General features: G+C 32.3%; 1 protein-coding gene across 2 annotated transcripts in view; it reads left to right on the top strand.

Annotated features, from left to right (window-relative positions):
* The window catches only part of LOC114330487 (unconventional myosin-XV), a 368,864-nt gene that overhangs the window by 59,874 nt on the left and 285,876 nt on the right, over positions 1-23,114 (top strand). The window contains exon 1 of one of the 2 annotated variants that reach the window (XM_028279831.2): positions 19,347-19,571. The exons of the other annotated variant lie outside the window; for it this stretch is intronic. The gene's annotated coding sequence lies outside the window, so the exon portion shown is untranslated. Of the gene's footprint in view, positions 1-19,346; positions 19,572-23,114 lie in introns of those variants that run through there. 2 annotated transcript variants of the gene reach the window in all.

A 23,114-nucleotide genomic window follows, 5' to 3' on the forward strand; every position in this document is an offset into this window, starting at 1 on the left:
CCCAGGATAGAATTGTGTGGAGAAATGCAATTAGGGAAGCCGACGCCGCATAGGGATAAGATAAAGAGAATGATGATGATGATGATGATGTTCCTATGACGGATTAAGTTTAAAGGGTTTTTACCCTAATATTTTTACTTTGGTGGTTAGCATGTTCGATTCAAGTTGTACACATTTTAGGAAACACTGATGATGATCAGTTAACCGATTGAAAACTAGTTCTGTTTGTTTTATGATGTAGCCCTGTATAGGGATTTTAACAAATATACCTTTTATAAAGGATTTCATGTGTATTTTTTTAACTTATTAACTTGGCCGAGCCATTAGAAATGCTGGAATAATTAAAATGTTTTATTTCAATAGTAGACTATGTGCACTATCTAGGGAACAATAACCAAAGTTCCTAGTGCAACTTCGCTCGTCATGCCACAGCTGATTTAATCATCGTCAAAACAGTTGATTTTAGGTTGGCGTGAAAACTTTGACTTTTGAAGAAGAATTTTTAGAAGATATTTCTACCAAAGTAAATTTATATTTTAACACAATATGTTACCTCCATTTAACATTAAAATGTTGTCTGTAAAAAATGTACGGGTGTTTCTTTGTGTCACATCACAGTTAGAATTCCATATAAATATCGCAGAAAAACTTACGTGTCACGAAGAAACCCCCACCTATGGGGCGACTTTGTGACAACTTTTTTTGACGTTTTCTTGATTTCTATCACATATAGCGCATTCTAGTTTTCACTGAACATAGAGGAAAGAGTGAGCTTTCAGGTGATATTTTTAAAATTATAATAAACCGAAAGTAGATGTACTATATCATCACAAAACCTAAAAAAGTGTCACAAAGTAGCCTCACTTTACGGTACCGAAGATTGAACACATTGACGTATTGCCTATTTTATTTTAATAAAGAAGAAGATATTATTTTCAGTGAATATTTAATTCAAAACAATTGAAAAGTGATGTGTTTATTGCGGAAATAATACATGTATTTATATATGTGACTTTGCAATTTGTATATTGTTTAACAATTATTTATAAAGATGTTTCTAACAAATAAATTACCATATAGAATCTATTTTTGGCATGAGATGATGAGTCATAGTGGGATAGAAAATGTCAGAGAAGTGTAATCCTTGATGTAATCACGACACAGTCTTTAAAGAATTATATCCTGCTTATTTTTATAAAAAACAATTACAAATATTCTTTAATGTTAAACAGCGTATAAATACAAATAGTTCGAGGTTTCTTTGGCATTTGTGTCATTTTCAAGCACGATTTATACGGGGACAATTATTTTTAGTGCATATTTAATTTAAAATTGCTGCGAATTGAGGTGTTTCTTGCGGAAAATTATTTCCACACAACTTACCTAAAATAAATATATTATACTTAATGTACATTTTCTGTTTAAGAAAACAAGCTTGATTTCATGGATCCTGATTTCCTGACATCTTCTGTACCTACAGTCAATATTAGCAGCGTTCGCGCTGTACAAATCGAACGTATTCAGAGTAAGTTCGGGATTAGTTTCCAATGCGCAGGCGTCAACGTAAACTTATCCTGGACATGCTCAGGATTTTTCGCTCCGCGAACAATTTTCGGATTCGTAATGTAATGACGGGTTGCATACATTAAGGTTAGAGAAGGAAGCCTTTTGTTATCCCTTATCCCTTTCTTATTTCGAAATCAATGTTAAAAAAAAAATGCAAATGCAACAAATTTGTATGTCAACAAAGAGAAAGAGAAAGAGAATAAAAGCAACAGGCAAAGGATTAACTTTCTATTCATCAATGCCTTTCTTAGAAGTTAGAAATTTGATTAGCGTCTTTCTTTATTATTTCCATATTATTTCGATAATATGGTATTTCCACGCCAAAATCCGGCTTACATTTTTGTAGAGAGTAAAAGATTGTTATGTATCACTTGGAAATGGCAGCTTGATATTTAGATATAAAAATTACCTTTAACTTCCTGGGGTTCAACATTATCTGAAGGAAGGAATAATTTAGTAAAGCAATCACTTCCAATTTTGATATTATATGTATTGAATTTGATAGGTTGTGACATTGTGTTGTGGTTTATTACACCACAAAAATAATGAAATATAACAAGACACAATAAATAGTTTCAGAATAAGTTTGATATGTTGTTTATGTTTTGATATGTGTATATTCAATAAGAGACTAATTTAACTCATAAATTAAACTGAAAAATAAACCACAAGAATATGTAGGTACTTATAAGCTCATCTAGATAGAAAAGAAATTAAGTAAAAACAGAGTACACAATTTATTGTAATACATACTACCGTAATAAATAATTATCGAATATCGAATGAAAATAATACTAGAAAAGGTACCTACTTATTTATAAGCAAACTAATGGAAAACATTGACAAACACAACTAAAAAAGCTTTAATATAAAAAATATTAAAATTTGTTTGAAGAATATTTAAATGATACAACACTTTACATAATTTTAAAACTTTAAAAACCAGAATCTACATCTACAAGTTGTTTAACAAATAAACAAAACAATATTTTAGGTTAAGAATTGGAAGGAGTAAAGAACAGAATGTCAAGAAATTCTTCCCAAATATTTTGTGCGCCTGTGCGAACTTAAAATCCGAAACAAAATCCTCGAACGTCGAGAGCGTATCCCGGACACGTTCAGGATCTTTTTTCTGTACTGCGCGAACACCGAATTAAAAATCCGGAGGGTGTTCAGAGGGAAAGATTTGAACTCCGCGAACGCTCGATTTTGTAATGCGCAGGCGTTCTCCCTCTGGGTATACCCAGGATGTACAGCGCGATCAAAGCTATACATTTGCCTTGATCTTACGCTATTCTCATTAATTGTGTGTGGTACATTTAGTCGAAGGTACTACGGACCATAACAAATGCCCCTTGCTTTATACCAAACAGGGAAATCCGAGACGATCTCCAAGTAGCTACAGTTAAGTAAATAGTAAGTGAATATAGCAGCCGGTATTTGGTAAAATTGGAAAACCACCCAAACAATGTTGCACTAAACCTGCTAGGCTAGATAATATTGAGCAGACTCGGAGACCGAAGAAGCACAAAACCATTGGAGCTACCATATTACCCCAGGGAAATAAGGCAAAAATGTATCATGTTCTTGACACTTGATCAGCCAGGTTGCAAATGGGTTTTTTGGGTACTATATACCTAATACATTACAAATTCAAAAATGCCCGTCACAGTTCGGACGAGAATTTTAGTTATTAACAAAAGGGTCAAAAAGGGCAGTTTTTTCATTTAACCCTGCTGTCCCGTTCGAGTTAACTACACAAATGTACTGTTCGGGTCAATATGACCCAACTATGGTTTACGCTCCTTAATCAAAATAAAATAAGCTAATGGTGATTAATAAAAGTTTATTAAAAAGAAATTATGGTTAATTAAACAAAAATTATGTTGTAATATTGTATAAATTATATGTAATAAATTATATTGTAATAAACCTTATTAATAAAAATAAAAGGTATTTTTTTTTCAAAAAAGCCTAGTAACAAATATCTACAAAAATTTAAATCAGATTACAACTGGGACGGTAATAAAAAGAATGTATTTTACAAATATGTTTATGATATATTATACAACATAGTAATTTGTCTTGTTATCGTTTTTAGGGCAAGTTTACAGCGTGCTCGTTTAGCAGGCGGAGTTAGATTGTCCATAGACGGTTCACTAGCATTTCCATCTTATCTACTTTTTTCTGCTCGTGTCCTTTTTACAAGTTCGTGAGAACCTTTAGTTCTTGGTAAATTTTTTCTGGAAATGATGACTGGTGTCATTAGTTTTTTCCCAATTCCTCAAGAAAAATTCGCCGTTTTGCCAGTTTATTGGTATCCCATTGGATATTTATTGATGCCCATAACACGAACGCGTTGTAGGCAGAAATGTCCAGCAGACTATAAAAAGAATTATTGGCCAGCGATTTATCTCTTCTCACATGTATACGTGCCAACAAGCTAATCTGGGCATCTAGAGTACCACTGCTCCATTATTGGAATTGTAATCTAAAATAATTTGGGGCTTTTTCATTTGATGAAAGTGATGCATGATGCATCGATTCATGATGCAAAGTACTCATAAGAACAACATTTTTATTATTTTTAGGAATATGTACATATTGTCAACAACAGTGGTATCTTGCATGAGGCAAAACAGACGAGCTATGAACTTCTTTATTCGCGATTTTTACTGAAAGCTCCGGTATTGTATGTATCTACTTTGTTTTAGAAAAAATTGCTCTAAATTTTACGATGTAAAAAGTTATTACACGTAATATTGTAGCCTTCCAAATCACTACTCAAGTCACACATCACACGCATTCCTGTATAGATCTGCAATTTTACAGCATAATAAAGTTTTACTGTTTATAATTACATAAAACCCAAATTATTGTGCCATATTTCGCTGGCTTGCTAGGCACTTCGCTAGGCAACTAGTTGCTTATCGACGGTAACATTTTCATCAGGGTTAAAAAAATTTTGGTACATTTTCTACCTATGTTTCCTAAATTTCACGTATTGCAGCAAGTTTATCAAAACGTCTCCTATCCTGTCTAGTAGTTTTGTTATCAAAACGTATTACTTGCAAACTTTTTGTAAATATATCAAGCGACATTGTTGATTTAAATATACTACACGCACTTCTTCATTCCACAAACTTTTAGTTGATTCACCATGGGACTTATAAACTCGAGCTAAAAATAAAAGACCAATGTATGCTTGGAAACCAACTTTATTCATGTCTTTCCAGTTGGTTCCAAAGACCAGCTGTTTTTCCATGTTGGTCATATTTACAATTTGATTTGCAACATCGTCCAGCTATACTACAGTTGTTTATTTTACAAGTTCTAGCTTGCAGAAACCTGTTTTTATTTACAGACGTATCTGGCTGACAAACACACAGGTACTACCAATATAGAATACTGCCAACTAAATACACATACACAGGTAATTTTTAACGGTTTAAATACGCGGGTCATATTGACCCGAACATACCCTAGGTAACAATTTCATTTTTATCAAAAAAAATCAGGAAGTTGATTATTTATCTCATATGCAATTGAAAGACCTCATATTAGGTAATAAAGTCACGAAACACCAAATCGTTACGCCGGGTAATATTTTGTAAAATAAGAAATAAACTATTTTTTGGGTCAAATAGACCCGAACAGGACAGCAGGGTTAAATCGCTATACATAGGTAAAATAGGGTAATTAAATATATTATTTATAGTATAGTATTCGCCTTTTAGTAGATTAGCAAAGGTTTAAAACAGTAGTTTTTGAATTTTGGTTCGATCGTTTGTGGCTTCGGAAATTGCAAAATTGGACTAAAATTCTACTGTTATTAACTACAACTTCCAAAGTAAGATTGAATAATGAGGTGGATAAGGAGTCACCTTGTCTCAGACTCAGAACAGAAAATTCCTCCGATGTCTGACCTTGCGAGGCAATTTCACGTTTCGTGTTAGTAATGGTCATTTTTATCCCCTTGCTCAGCTTTTTCGGGATTCCAAATTCCTTGTCTGTCCACCATGTAGCAAGCTTGCCTAAAGTCTATTAATAAAGCATATATAGTGAAATTACTTTTATAACACGTTGTCTGAATTAATCTTTGGGAGAAAATTTTAATAATCGTCGATCTATTACTCCTAAATCTGGCTTGGTATTCTTGGAGGATGGTTTCCATCCGTTCATTCGTGCCAGTATCTTGTACGTGGCTTTTGGTAGAGCTATGACCCCATAGTTGTTAAATCTGAATTTGTCACCCTTCTTGACTAGTGGATATACGAGTATTCGGGCTTTATCCCAATCACTTGGCATTTTTTCAGTATTCCAAATTTGTTCTAACAGTTCATAAATTCTTTTATAATTATTGTACTCCTGATTTGACCATGTCTATGTAAATTTCGTTATTCCGGACTTTTATATTATTTTTCATTTCTTGGATGGCCATTTTGACCTTCTCTTCTATCGGTTGGTTCACTGTTGTTACTATATTCCTCGACATTTTTCCATAATCCTTTTCACTCTACTATTATTTCTTTAGGTTCACTAATTAGTGTTTCTTCCTTGGTTTTCATCTAACTGCAGTAATTTTAATAACCTTTTCCCATCTTTTTGACCTCCTGGTAAAATGAATACACGTCTCTGTTTTGAAATTTTTCTTCTATTTGAGTTTGTTCTCGCTTTATTGCCTTTTCTTTTTTCTGCATATCTTCTTGAGTTTATCTTTCATTTGTTTTTGTACTCTTCTGTTTTGTTTTCCGTAATTACTGAAGTATTTTTATTTTTTCTTTACTATTGTTTGGTATCGTTCTTACTATATTGTTCTGTTTACTGTTGTTCATTATCAAACCAATCTTTACTTCGCTCTTATTGTTGACTCTTGATCATTTTCTTATTTGCTTCTTGTATTGATTTTTTATTTGTTGCCACGATTGTTGTATTTGTAAATTTAGAACACTCTATTTTAACTTTTTCATGTACGTTTTTTTTTATTCTTGTACCCTTAATTATTGTTCACTATTGTATTTTCTTGTCTTTCTGTTAACGTTAGTTTTGTTTTGTTGTGTAGATTATTCAGATATTCTAGTCGATTCTAGTACCAGAAAATGGTGCGAATTACAATCTGCCCTCTCTTAGGGTCGGTTTTTCAGTGCTGGGTTAACCTATTTATTTTTCGGTCGCCGAAATATTCATGGTTAATCAGTTTTTCAGTACTAGGTTAGAGTTTAAACTCGTTTAAGTTAACCAAGATTTTAACCGATCCTCGTTAGATGGTTTAACTCCGAATTTTGCGGTTACGCTTGCGCATGGGTGCAGTGAATGCATCATGTTTATTTTTTTGAGTACCTGCACCTGCCTGACAGAAGATATTAGTTGGTTTATGTTATTTTGTTTCATCGCTATCGCGGGAAGTATTCTGATACCTCCTTATTATTATAATAGGTCTGGATCCCGCGTATGAAAAAAAAGTTAATTAATAGCAAGCTGAAAATTTGTTAATAGCTGAAGGGTGTCTAGTCGGACAAACTTTGATATATGGGAACACTGGAACAGGGGAAGTTTTAATTGTGGAACAGGTTAAAAATTTGGAACGGTCAGACCACGAAAACGGCACATGTATTTTGTCCGACAGAACAGACTTAAACTCTCCGAACAGAGATTAAACTCTCATGCAAAAATCAGACTGATATTTATTACCAAATGGGCGTTTTAATGAGTGGAACATGTAGAATATGTCAAATGACAAGAATTATGACAGGTGATAAATAGCAGTCTGATTTTATTGCATGAGAGTTTAATCTCTGTTCGGAGAGTTTAAGTCTGTTGTGACGGACAAAATAAATGTGCCGTTTTCGTGGTCTGACCGTTCCAAATTTTTAACCTGTTCCACAATTAAAACTGCCCCTGTTATAGTGTTCCCATATATCAAAGTTTTTCCGACTAGACACCTTTAAGCTATTAACAAATTTTCAGCTTGCTATTAATCAACTTTTTTTCATACGCGGGATCCAGACCTATAAGGAAATTATTATTATCGAAATTATAAATTATTATCGTTATTAGGTATATACGAAGGAATTACAAGGAAATATATTTAAATATAATTGTAACAGGTACCTATGTTTACACTTACTGTAATAGGATTTAATGCCTGATTCCTAGTAAGATTTTAAAAAGATTATTTTATATTTGTCTACACAGCAAAATAATTATTTACCAAACTCCTTATTTCCTGGTCAATCTGTTCAAATAGTGATAAGACCGTGGTCTTTGACAAACAAAATCGGAAAAAAGTCTAATTGACTTTATGAACTAAACAAAGATTCCGAACTTGACATTGCATTGCATTAATCATTTTTTTAATTTGGTTATGAAATTGTTTTTTATTTATTTTTCTGTCAAATTAATCATTATTTCTCGAATTGCACATGCTCACGTACAGTTACTGCTGCCAACAGAAGAAAAAAAGTGGTTAGCTAACCGAGATTTTCTTAACTTGGTTTAAAGCACTAAAAACGCTATGAGGGTTAAAATATTGGTTAAAATTTAAACTAGGTTAGCTAACCAAAATTTTAACCGCTCACTGAAAAACCGGGCCTTAGAAGTTGACTTTCGTCATTGACTTTCATTTAGTATTGACGTTACACATATAATTCAACCTATTTATTACAAACAACCAGTACCTGTAATTAAAATATTGTTTCTCGGTTTGTTTACTCAACAACACAAAATTATAGATAAGACTTATTATACATAACTACGAAACCATAATCTTCAATGCCAGTGTTTTGCATAAACTATAACAGCCGTCCCTAACCTACCTGACATATCACTCACTGGCTCATTAACTATACTAGGATAACAACAAAATATGATAGCTGTACTTTTTCATTGACGTACTGTACTGAATTGAGTTCTATATAGAACATTTGGTTTACAATTTTTTCTCCATTGTCCTCACTACAACTAAAGCTATTATTAAAAAAGATTTAACAACTACCGTTTTTATACAATACAAACAACAGAAACAAAGATTGCTTGCAACAAAGGTTTTGTATTTTATATTTAGCACAGTTGATTTATCTGTATTTTATAAGGGTACACCTCCAACAGATTAGCTCAAATGATAAGGGGACAATAAAATAATGTAGGAATCATCTTCCTGTCAATACTGGATAATGAAATCTAAAATATACAAAAGAATTGAAGTGTTATTAACTTTTCACTGCTCATTAGATTTTTAATTAATTTTTGGAAGTTTTGTGAAAATTAGCTTATCATTTTGTATCGGAACGGGAGAGTTATTATGTTTGTAATAAATAAAAATGATATTCGGTATCGGTAATTTGAGAAAAATTTGCATTTTTTTAATTAGAATTGCATATTAAAGCATAATCTTTATAAACTTTTAGTAGTAATTGCACAAGAGCTCTGAAATTATTGAATTTTTCCCGAGTGACACTTTGACAGTTTTAATTTCACGAGCCAAAGGCGAGTGAAATTATGTCAAAGTGTCACGAGAGCAAAAATTCTATATTAATTTCAGAGGTCGAGTGCAATTTGTTGCGATTATTTCATGAATAAAACTGTTCAAAACCAAAATTTTATTGTAATTTATTTATGTAAGTACCATTAAACACACAGTTTTTATAAATATTTGACGATTGAAAGTCATCACTTTTATAATTTTTAAAACATTAATTGTCATTAATGTCACTGAATGTATTTTTTCGTAGCAACGAAGGGCATCTGACGTAATATACTTAACGACGGGAGATTATCAAACATTATCGATTTAATTCAGATTTCTGTAGCTTTCTATTGGTCAGAATCTCCTATGAATGAAATAATCATGTTAACAATTTTCGATATTGTGAAATATAAGGGTACTTTACTCTTAAGGAAAATTGAAAATTATTTACATTCCTCGTAGAAGATTAATAAAACTTAATATATGATGATTGGATCTTAGGATTGAGACAACGCAGACTGTTTTTAGTAATATGTATTAATAATAAAAAAGTTTCCCATAGGTATGTTGCCAACTTTGAAGAAACGCTGTATATTTTAGACGTGGGTACTTCAACTCCCGACTAAGGCCTTTCTGTTTACAGTATCAATCACTTTATCCAACTGTCTAAGTGTGTGCTTACTTATTTTTATGACAATTATATATTCCAAAGTTGTACTCTCACACATCCATCTTCCGTTAAAGACTGCCTGATGCACATAAATGATTTACTAATGTAGACAAATAAATTAAAAATAATATTGCTATTCATTTGCCAGGCTACATGGTATCTAAACTCTAATCTATTTCAGTTTTCTGAAACGTTCGAATCATGTTTTACAACTATTTTATCAACAATTGTTTTTTCGAAATAAAGCGCAAATTATAAAACCACATATTTATTTCACATTTAAGTTTCTGAATTTCAGTTTATTTGGTATGAAAACCCAAAATTTAATAGTACATTGTTTACCGGGTAGGAAAAGCTTAACATTCCTGGACGACTGTGAAGATTGCTAAGTCGAGGCGCAAGCCGAGACTTAGCAACACAGAGTCCAGGAATGTGGCTTTTCCTACGAGGTAAACATACTATTTTTCCGCAAATCGTTTAAAATTCGACAGATATTGATTGATTTAAAAAAAACGCGATAATTTTATTCCCAAATAAATGGTGCTTTGAAATTCCTAATAAAATTACTTGGGTTACTATGGAAACGTATTGAGGTTGAATTGTCAAACTTGACGCTTATAAATTTAATTGCTGGTGTTCTCGAAAGTAAAATGATAAGTGATGATGAAATTTCCATTCCTGGGACTCCTCCAGAGCTGGTTGAGGCAGTGAATACTGCTTCATTAGAATTATTGCCAAAGAAATCAAGAGAAAAGTACGAAAATGCATACAGACGTTTTATGGATTATCGCATGAGTAAAAATATGTATTATCATTTATGTAGAACACTAACAACTACGGAAATATCATTTCCTTACAGTAAGGAAATGACATTTCCTTACAATAAGGAAGTCCTGACTTTTTCTTCAAGAAATTTTGACAGGAATGTCAAAATTTCCTGGCGATTTGCGGAAAAAGTATTTATTTTATAATTTTTGCATTATTTTTAACGAACTATTTGATAGATAATATTTGCCCTCTACTATTTTTATCAGATTTCTTAATGAGGTTTTTATTTATAAAATGATCTTAAAACGTATAATGCGGGCCATATTAATGAGTTAAAACAGCTCATAAACAAAATTCTGTAAATAATTTATAAGCATTATACATAGTACACTGTTTACAAAATAATACGTAAAAAAAGTAAAAACTAAATTTAATATACCAATTACAATTTTGCAGTTTTCCTTGTAATATACAGCCAACCGCGGGAATTTTCCCGTATTTTATTAAACGCTTTTCTTTACTTCAATAGTTTGCATCAAATCTTTAGACGTTAATTTGACTGCCTTTTCTTCAATGCAAATGAATGAAAATTTGCAGACATATGCATTCGCGGAAACAATACACGAATAGTCAATAAAAAAAAGTTTTTTATATTTATTAATTGTTTAAATAAAAAAATAACGATTTTAATGGAAAATGCTTAAATTCTCTTATTTTTTACAATGTAGAAACTTGAAACTTTTACGAATTGTAGCTAATGATATGAACTATACATAATTTCACTTTTTACGTTAATTGTTTACGTTATGCTTCATAAATAAACAATAAAGTTTCAAATTTTAATCGCTCATATATTTGTTTATATATAAATCGGCGTTTATTCGTGTCAAATTTCAATACGATACGAATCAAAACTTCAACCAAAACTCGAATTCAAAAAATTCGTGTTTTTATCGTAGTCTTAGAAAATCCACCGGTAGAGACGTTTTGTGCTACAATTAACATTAGAATTCGTTTTGCTGTATTAATTAATTAAACGCTTTTCTTGAGTTCAATCGTTTGAGTCAAATCTTTGGACGTTAATTTGACTGCCTTTTCTTCAATGCAAATGACTAAAATTTGCAGACATATGCATTCGCGGGAACAATACACGAATAGTCAATAAATTTTTTTTTTGTTTATTAATTGTTTAAATAGAAAAACTATTTTAACGGAAAATGCCTTAATTCTCTTGTTTTTTACAATGAAGAAACTTGAAACTTTTACAGATTGTAGTTAATTATATGAACTATACATAATTTCACTTTTTACGTTAATTGTTTACGTTATGCTTCATAAATAAGCAATAAAGTTACAAATTTTTTGCCGATTCCGATTACTTTTCATGTTTGTACATCATATGTTTTATACATATCTTAATAAACATGACGATACATTTTATTGTTTGAAAAGTGTAAGACTAAAAAGTAAAAATAAAAAAATATGAAAAAAATATTTTTAAGAAACGCTTTTCTTTAGTTACGAGTTACTAAAATAAAACATGTTATAAAAAAATCAACTAAAAAGGAAAAAATAAAAAAAATTGAAAAAATCTAACGCATTCGTTAAAGAAAAGCGTGGTGCGAAAACCGTTTATTCGATGAAGACGCGGCACGCTTTTCTTTGACGAATGTGTTGATTTTTTTAATTTTTTTTATTTTTTTCTTTATAGTTCATTTTTTTATATGTTTAATTTTAGTAACTCGTAACTAAAGAAAAGCGTTTCTTAAAAATATTTTTTTCATATTTTTTTATATTATATATAGATATTTATCATCATCAATGGCGTTACAACTCTTCGTCAGTATTTAGCGCATTTACTTTTGCCTCCAATTCTTGTAGATCCTGTTCCACTATTTTCTATTGTTTCCGGATCCTCCTTGACTGCATATTTCCACGTTGTTCTAGGCCGCCGTCTTACAGACTTTCTCTCATTTGATCTTTCTCAAGACGAATAAATTGGTTTATAAGGTGATTATGGTCTAACTCGTTGTTGTGTCTGCTCCTTCATTCGTTTGTCACGCTTATTGTATCTCTACAAGGGCCATGTATTACTCGAAGGATTTTACGTTCCCACATCTTGTCGGTCGTGTTATGTTTTTGTATATCTTGATTTTCCACCTCGTGAAGGAAGTTTTGTCCTCAGTAGATGATTATTTTTCTCTATAGATTACACGATTAGATCTTCCATTTTTTGTACTTATCGGTTAATAAACTTCTTAGCCTTTTTATACATGTTTTTCTTCATTGTGATTTTTTTGATACTCTGTGGGATTTCGTCTTTTAAGTGGGCTGTTCTCCATCTTTTGTAATACTGGCTAATGTTTTAGTATGTAACTTTAGATAACATTTCTCCGATGTTTTTCCAATTATTATGAATTGTTCTATTTTTGAGTTCGATGTGTTTAATTTTTTTATTACCACCTCCTTCATCTTTGGGTCTTGTATATTCTTCATGTCTGGTTTTGTTTTACAAGTTGTGTTCTTTTGAGCTTTTAGTTTGATTTCTATATTGCAGGGGTGGCCAACATGGCCAACATGGCCTGGGGTTCCACATGTGTTTCAGAATATCTTTTAAATTACTGACAACAAATATGAAAGACCAAATGCAACTTTGTAACAAATTCCATTTCCATCCAAGCTAAGAGTGATATGACAAATCGAAAACTGCACGAAATAATATTAAGAGTGGCGCGACATAATAGTCAGTAATCAGCCCACTCCAGACCGATTTGTATACCTAATTAGTCATTTTACTCGACTTAATAAAAATTGTTACAATAATAAACTAGAAAAACTTAACGAGTAAATAAAAAATCCAGAAGGAATATTGACCTAAGTCCAAAATTTATTTCAAGACTTAAAATATTTTAAATCGTCGCTTCATTTTTTTCTCAATTCATTTGAAATAGATATAGTCCATAAGGTTAATTTTTTATTACCAATATATGACCCAAACAATATCAGGAGAATTAAAATTAATAGAGACGCAAGAAGATCATGCTTGAAAATAAAACTATGCGACGCCGATTACTGAATTTTGGAAATTTGTACCAAAATCGAAGTACATTCTCTAAATTATAGTCCTGTCGCCAGGGGGGGTACAACGGCCTCCTGTATTCAGATGGACTTACCCAAGTTTTTATTATGTATTTTGGCCCGTAGAACATGAATTTTTTGGGTAACAGTTGATCCGGATGTCGATAAGATTGTTATAAACAAAGAAGTTGAGGAATTACATAACAGCGATTTCTCGCAAAACAAAACATGTTTTTGTATTTTTTGGGCCATTCTAACCAAAAAATGTTCCTACAAGTTTTTTCGTAGGATGCATAGTTTTCGAGATAAACGCGGTTGAACTTTCAAAAAATTGAAAAATTGCCATTTTTGAACCCGAATAACTTTTGATTAAAAAATAAAATAGCAATTCTGCTTACCGCATTTGAAAGTTCAAGTCAAATTCTATCGATTTCGAGTATATACATTGCTGAAAATGTATGTGTTTATTGCTAAAAAAAGCTATAAACACATAGTGTTTCCCGTGCCTAATACATGCGTTTACATGCATGCTACGTAGAAATAGCCTCGCTTGCACTTGTACCTACTCGTTGGATTTTAAATGAGAAATCATTGAAAACATCACTCCAGCACTAGGTGTTTATACTTTTGTTTAACAATAAAATAATAAATTTTTAGCAATGCAAATAACTAAAACCGATATACTTTGACTTGAACTCTCAAATGCGGTAAGCAGAATTGCTATTTTATTTTTTAATCAAAAGTTATTCGGGTACAAAAATTGCAATTTTTCGATTTTTTTAAAGTTCCACCGCGTTTATCTCGAAAACTATGCATCCTACGAAAAAATTTGTAGGAACACTTTTTGGTTAGAATGGCCCAAAAAATACAAAAACATGTTTTGTTTTGCGAGAAATCGCTGTTATGTAATTCCTCAACTTCTTGGTTTATAACAATCTTATCGACATCCGGATCAACTGTTACCCAAAAAATTCGTGTTCTACGGGTCAAAATACATAAAAGAAACTTGGGTAAGTCCATCTGAATACAGGAGGCCGTTGTACCCCCCCTGGCGACAGGACTATTAAGAAAGGATGCTTGTCAAATTATTTCCATATTAGAAACAACGTACTTGCATGGACCATTTAATTCCATTTTAAAATTCGTGAAATCCTAACACAAATCAGTATAAACTAACCAGCATCTGAAATAATTTCTGAGAAGTGCTACCACAAATTATTCACCAAATTTTAAAGAATTACCAAAAGAAGAAAAACAAATGTTGGACAGGGAAAGGAACGAAAACATTAGAAACATGCAAAGACAGGGATCAATAGAGAAAAAAATTGAAAAAAGAAACGTGAATTGGTTTGGACATATAACTAGAATGAACGAGAACAGACTAGTAAAGAAGGTGACAGATGCCAAGAGACAGAGGCAAAGAAGAAGGAGCATACCTAGAAAGGAGTGGATGGAACAAATCCAGGAAGTCGGAACCAAGAGACGGAAAACAGCGCAACAGGTGAATGAAACGGGAAGAAGACCGGAAGGCGTGGAAGAAATTAGTAAAAGATGGATAGGTGATAGCAAAGATCGACTCTCTTATTGGTCATAAGGACAACTAGAAGAAGAATAAGGAAAACAAATGTAATTAAGTTTTAATATTTCGTAATTTTATTTCTATTTTCAATAAATAAAACTTGTTAAAAAATGTTAAAAAACATTGTGCATACCTTCTTTATATACTTTTTGAATACGTTTTTAATTGCGGCTCGCGAAAAATTTTAACTTGTGGAAAGTGGCTCTGGCTATCAAGGAGCTTGGCCACCCCTGCTATATTGGTATGTGTATTAAGCTATATTCCTCTTCTTAGTCTTCTATCGTCCATTTTTAAACATATGCCTCTTCTAACTCCTTCCATCGATTTTTATCCAATAGAGACACATACTACCAATTTGTTTCGGCTATTCTTTTCATATCATCTGCCCACCTCATCTGTGGTCTTCCCCTTGGTCGTTTACGTTTGTAAGGTCCCAATGTTGTATTGTGGCGTTTCAATTTCGGTCTTTTTGTCTAGCAGTGTGGCTTGCGAACTCCATTTAAGTTTGGCAATTTTTGTTGTGATATGTTGTATTAAGCTCTAGCTAATACACTTACTAAAATCATATGGACGATACTGATGACAGTAGAAACAGACAGAGACCAGTAGAACTTAAAGGAATTGCCCAAGGAATGTCCAATATAATCAATAGAATAAGGTGCGATGGATATATTTGATAGGTTATTTGTAAAGTCGTAGTTTTTTCTATTATGTAATTATATTAACTGACTTTGCTTTTATATATATTTTTTTCAAAATATATTTTTAAACTATACACTAAAGTAAAAATCTTATTAAATCTTATTAAGAAGTAACGAACAAAGGCCTTGCATATACCTTTGTTTTGTGTTTGTATATTTTATGTTTATAAAATTGTTATTATGTGCGTCATATAAACTATGTATATTAACGTTTTCAATAACCGTGTTAACGGTGTTTACAATGTGTATGTATAATTTCTGAGAAAACTAATTTTATGTACTTAAGTATGTAAGAATTCGATTAGGTAATACATGTAATTAAATCAATGCATGTTATCTCGATTCGAGTTAATAACATTCACCTCATAACATACACATCTGAGATTTTTCTTGAAGGTTGATCGTTGCATTGGCAACAAACGTTATCCTGACATGCTCAACGTATGTGTCATTTATTGTTCGCAGTCACAAAGAAAAGGTGGTTCAAAAGTTGAGAAATAATGTGCTAAAAGTCTAAAGCAATATCTACTAAGTAGTATTGAAAGGTTTGTTGCAACACAACTTGACCGTGACAAATGGATCAAGAAATAAGTGTGTATTGCTTAAAATTTATTTGCTACTATTAAATATTTCTTTATCTACAAAACAATACATAAATATTATCTAATTGACAATATGCTTTCATATTAGGTGGCGCATCTTGATACATTTTGGATCGAAAAAAAATCTTTTAAATCGTCTGTTTATTGTTTAATAAAATAAAAATAACAACGTTTATTGCCCTAATAATATGTACATGTCAAAGAGCATTTATCATATATCACAGGGTTCTTTCTTCTTCTTAAAAGGCTACGGCTCCACGGGCGAGAAATTGACGCTAGCAGTAGCAGTAAAATGAACTTAAGGTTCCGCGGAACGGAATAGGAATAGCCGAACTGTACCGACTACAGGACTTGTGCGTAGTCGGTTCAGTTCGGCTATTCCCATTCCGTTCCGCGGAACCTTAAGTTCATTTTACTGCTACTAACTGCTAGCGTCAATTTCTCGCCCGTGGAGCCGTAGAAACGTTCAACAGCTGCATCGCTTAGTTTATGGGATCGTATCATCTTCGGGATCCTAATAGGCTTCTGGGCGTCTACTTAATTACTTATATAGATAGTAACCACAACCACCTATAATCCGTTTGAAAATTATTGATAGCACAGTTTTTACGACGCAGGTCATTTGTACTTTATGTTGCATTTTATTCGAATTTTATGACTTCGAGTACAATGCAACCTACAATACAAATGACCGGCGTCGTAAAAACTATGCTATCAATAATTTTCAAACGGAGTATAGCTAGGCCGTGATTAGATGGTCAATCAGTTTGTGGGTTTCACGATGTATCCTCTGAACTCTGTTTCTGGCATTTTAAAGAGTCTTCTTGTGGCGCGGTGGAATAATTTGTTGGTCCTGTTCATGGTCACCTACCGCAGTGTTGTAAGTATTTCAGGGATATTTGCGTTTGCGAACTGTCAATTCTTTAATGGAATAATCTTGCAGAACAGCAAAAGATACATAGATAGAAAAATAAAAAAAAAACTATAAAATAAAAGTTTCCGAAATAATGTATAGGAAGAAAATACATATATATTGTTTCAATTATTCAATTTAATATGCCAGGGAAATCAGGCAAATACAGGGTGAGGCAGATAAAGGGCCTATTAGAAATATCTCGAGAACTAAAGGTAAGAAAATCCTGAAAATTGGAATATAGGGGTTTTGAGGTATGAACTATTTAATGAAAATATTTTGGTCTCTGATACTTCCGGTTATACCGGAAGTTGATTGTAACTTCGTTTTTTAAATGGGACACCCTGTATATCTCTGCATTTTTAGATTCTCCTCGATTTCTTCTTTCTTAAAATATAAGGTTTTGTGATATTATATGGGGTAGGTTAAGAGATAATTACGTTTTCTTATTAATTTCGTAGCAACATTCACACCCTGTAGAATTGTTGTAGTTTGACATAATAAACTTTATTTATGTTTTAATGATTTTTAATATAGTCTACTATTGTTTAGAATTATTGGTATAATTTAATTTTTCATTTTAGTATACAGGGTTGGTCGAAACTCGGAATGAGTATTTTCTGAGTTTTCTTAAATAGAATAACCTGTATTTTAGTATTAAAATGAAATGCTATTTTATGGTACTTTTTCATTTCTTAAGCATTCCCTATACCTATCTGCTTTAATTTGCTAGTTATTGGTGATTCAAGCCAAACATTTAGGAAAACACAAAATACGTGAAATTTTATTAGGTTGGCCGTGAAAATATTCAATCACAAATAATTTTTCGGAAATAAATTCATATTAATCTAGACTGATACTTAAAATTGTCAATAATGGTTGAGCTGTCAAAATACCCACGTAGTTAACATTGTTGGCGCGATTAAAAATTAAGCACAAATTAAAGCAGTTAGGTATAGGGAATGCTTAAGGAATAAAAAGTACCATACAATATAATTTCACTACAATACTAACATATAGGGTGTTCCATTTAAGAAAACTCAGAAAATCCTCATTCCGAATTTCGACCCACTCTGTATACTAAAATTAAAAATCTAACTATTCTAATAATTGTTAACAATAGTAGACTATATTAAAAATTATTTGAATATAAACAGAGGTTTTGATGTAAAACTACTACAATTCTACAGGGCGTGAAAGTTGCTACGAAATGAATAAAAAAACGTAATTATCTTTTAAACTACCCTGTATATTATTACAAAACCTTACATTTCAAGAAAGAAGAAATCAAGGAGAATCCAAAAATGTAAAAATATATAGGGTGTCCCATTTAAAAAAACGAATTTATAAGCAACTTCCGGTATGACCGGAAGTACCAAATAGATGAAAATATTTTCATTAAATAGATCGGTCTTCAAAACCCCTTTATTCCAATTTGCATAATTCAGTTGCCCTTAGTTCTCGAGATATTTCTAATAGGCCCTTTATCTGCCTCACCTTATATATACCATGTTCGGGACATTTGAGCAGCCAGGTTGCAAATAGGTTTTTTGGGTACTATATACGTAATGAAATTATAAATACAAAAATGCCCGTCACAGTTCGGACGAGAATTTCAGTTATTAAGAAATACCTAAGTGTCAAAAATGGCAGTTTTTTCGTTTAAGGCTGATGGCTGGATGATGTAGAAGAAAATATAAGAGCAATGAATGTTAAAGCCTGGAAAGGTCAGTACAAGGAAAGGAAAAAATGGAAAAGGATCACGACAGCAGCAAAGACACTCAAAATACATATATTACATAATATATAAAATTAACATACAATACCTAATAATCCCTTCTTTTTTTTTTCGTTGAAACTCGTCATTATGTCCACTAATTATTACATTTTTAAGTTATTTTTTTGTAAGACAAAACATTTTCTGTTATTTTTTTAATTGCTACGCCGCTGTTTTTGATAAGGGAAATACAGCATAACAAATTATTGTTAGTTTTCGCACAAATGCTCGTGGATTCGTGTGAAAGGCAATACCCATTATTACGTGAAATGAACTATGTTTTGAAACTATATTTTTTAAATTCGCTTTCGTTCGAACAGTTATTAATCATATAGAACTGAAAACAACGTGATTTTGAGTAGCGGTGCATAACACACTATTGTGTCTGCTGGTGATAGCTTGAGTAATGGACGAACACTTTTATACCATATGGTCCATCTGATTACAAACAGGTTTGTTTATTAGTGAGTTTAATCTTAAAAGAATCAAGTTCTGGTTGAAGGTATTAAAATTCCAGAGGGTATTTTTGGAAGCAATTTATATCAAAGGTGGAATGGTGGTACCTACTGGTACTAAATGTAGGTGGTTTGCGTGTTATAAATAAATAATGATTTTGGATGGTATAAATCCGTTTAACTGGTTTAAAATATACCTAATACCTAGATTAATGACCGTTTCCTAAGCTCACACAAATATTTCCATTTTGTACCTACGTTGAGTTTCATATTATATCAGAACTGAATGTGATTCCGAAGTGCGTAAAGATAAGAAAAGATATTATTTAAAATCTTTATTCGAAATACAGTAGAACCCCGATTATCCGTGCTCCTCGGGACCGAAGGGTGGCACGGATAATCCAAACATGTATTTCTTATGTATAATACATATGTATGTATACACACACATAATATGTACCTACCATAAAAAAATAACAGAAAAAAATAAGTATTTCATTATGAGTCTCTCTTTCGTCATATAGAGTTTCCGTCAAGTGATTTACGATGACGATATTTTGATAAAACCTCAAAAACGCAACTTGAGTAACAGAAAATCATAGCACGGATAATCGGCAGCACGGATAATCCGCACCCGGATAATCGGGGTTCTACTGTAATGAAAAAGTAAAAATTAAATGAATGATTTTTGCTTGTTGAACAATTTAATCGAAAAATTAAAGAAATTCATGATATACATAAAAATATGTGAAACAAATTTTCAAAAATGTGTATCATCATCATCAAGACCCCTGGTGAGTCTTTTCCTGTTAGAATCAGCGTTAGTTCTTTGCTCTCCTTCTTGGTTTTCCAATTTGGTACTGTAACACTGGAAAGTCGTCTACCACCTGGTCCTTAAACCGTTCTCTAGACCTGCCTCTTATCCTCTCTCCAACCGGTCTTTGGTTAGAAATGTGTTTTGACGGCTTCATTTCGTTCATTCTCTCTAGTGGCCCAACCACCGCATCTTCTTTATTTTGATGGACATACCGATAGCAGATTCACGATAAAGGCAGTAAAGTTCAAAATTATAGCGTCTACGCCATAGTCCGTTCACCAGCACGGCTTTATAAATATGTCTGAGATTTTATGTTCAAACCAGCATAAACGTTCTTCATCGCTCTTTCTCATCATCCACGTTTCTGGCGCGTGAGGATGGGCTTGATAAGAGTTCTGTAAATCACTATTTTCGTTCTTTTTATATGATCTTTCATGATAACAGTTTCGTCAATCCATATAGTAATGTTTTATTTGGTATAAAAATACCTCTGTTGATTTCTGCAGTTATTGTGTTTCTGTGGTTGATTTGTGAGTCTAGATTTTGAACTGTCTTCTTCTTCTTCTTCTTCACGTGCCACAGCAGAATTAGCCGACGTTGCCGAGTTTGCGAAGGTTTCTGGATGTTCTGCAATATGGAATTATTGTCCTGCATTTGATATCTGAGTCCATTCACGAATGTTTTTTAACCAAGAAACTTGTTTTCTTTCTACACCTCTACGGCCCTATATTTTGCCTTTATGGGTCAGTTGTAATATTTTATATCGACTTCCCCTCACTATATGTCCCAGATAAGACATTTTTCGATGTTTAACAGTCTTTAGCAGTTCTCTATCTTTGTTGACCTTCCTTAGTACTTCTTCATTAGTTTTTCTTGCTGTCCAGGGGATCTTCAGCATCCGTCTATGAATCCACATTTCCAATGCTTCAATTCTGTTCATGATCGATACTTTTAGCGTCCACACTTCTGCACTATACAAAAGTACGGACCAAACATAGCACTTAACCATTCTTTGTCTTAGTTCTAAACTGAGATAATTATTGCAAAGAAATGACTTCATTTTCATAAAAGTAGTTTTAGTCATTGCTATTCTACGTTTTATTTCTATGTCTGGATCTAGTTGGTCCGTTATCACAGTTCCCAAATATATCATTTTGTGAACTTTCTCAACTTGGACTCCGTTTAATTGAAGCATTGCATCTGGATGTGGGTCACGACTAAACACTAAAAATTTGGTTTTGTTTAAGTTTATTTTAATGCCCATTTCCTCTCCTACCTCGTGAATACGATCAAGCAGAATTTGGAGACCTTCAATATTATCTGACAGAATTACTGTATCGTCTGCATATCTTATCACATTAAGTAGTTTTCCGTTGATTTTTATTCCATATTGCTGTCTCTCAAGCGCCTTTTTAAATAACTGTTCCGAGTAAACATTAAACAATGTTGCTGACAAAATGCAACCTTGTCTGACTCCTCGTTGTATGGAGATTTCATCGGTGTAGTTATCTCCAATTTTGACCGTAGCAATTTGATTACAGTACAAATTTTTAATGACACGAATATCTTTGTCATCTATTCCGATATTTTTCAGTATTTGCATTAATTTTTCATGCTGTACTTTATCGAATGCCTTTTCGAAGTCCACGAAACATGCAAATACATCTTTTCTTTGATCACGGCATTTTTGTAATAGGATGTTAAGCGCAAAAGGTGCCTCCTTGGTACCCTAGCATTTCTAAAACCAAATTGGGTATCTTCGTGATATATAACTGTGTTACTCCTTCGAAAGTATGTGTTCCAAACGTAAGACTTTCAAGTTTTGCTAGTTGCTTATTGTTTATCACCTTCATATACTTTGTTTTACTAAACTAAATTTACAATCAAGATGCAGTAGAAATAAACAAACCAAGACACGTTAAATGCTACTAGGAGCACTCCAGAATCATAATTTACAATGTATTAACTTTGGAAATCATGGTTTGGGATTTACAATGTATATACATTGTAAATTATGATCCGGGAGTGCTAGCTCGTAGTAGCATTTAACATGTCTTGGTTTGTTTTATTTCTACTGCAGCTGGATTGTAAATTTAGTATAGTATTAACGTGTAGCCCCATTATTTTGACTATTGCTTCTAATTCCGTGAAAGATTGGACCTGGTCCGCCTTTTTCTTGCTATGATAACGATGCCATCCGCATACGCTAGTATTAGTAAACTACTATTAATAGGAATGTCTGAATTGACAGAAATTCCCGTGTCAAAAAATAACTTTGAGATAGAATTGAATATCATTCAGTAAATAGCAGTAAACAATGGGTACAAAGAGCAAACAATTAATACGATTTTAAAACAAAAACTGCATAAGAAAGCCTTGAAATTAGTCTTCCCACCGCACAGAAAAAACTCAGTACCTTCTGCTCTATCACATATATAGGCAAGATATCAACGAAAATAGCCAAACACATAAAAAATAAGAAATAACACCAGCTTTCAGAACAAACAAAAACTCAGCAAATAGATACATGACATGAGCAATAACAGCAAAAAAAAGCAATTACATATAATAGCAGTGTTGTAGCACAATTAATTTTATGAAACAGCCCCACGCATGGAAGCCATTTGATGAAACACGACAAAGAATGGAAGTCATATGGGGCCATTTTAATGTAAGACAAAAGATAGCCCCTGTTGTTTTATGAAACATGACTAATTAAGAAT

Source organism: Diabrotica virgifera, chromosome 5 (genome assembly GCF_917563875.1).
Source record: "Diabrotica virgifera virgifera chromosome 5, PGI_DIABVI_V3a".
Lineage (NCBI taxonomy): Eukaryota > Metazoa > Arthropoda > Insecta > Coleoptera > Chrysomelidae > Diabrotica > Diabrotica virgifera.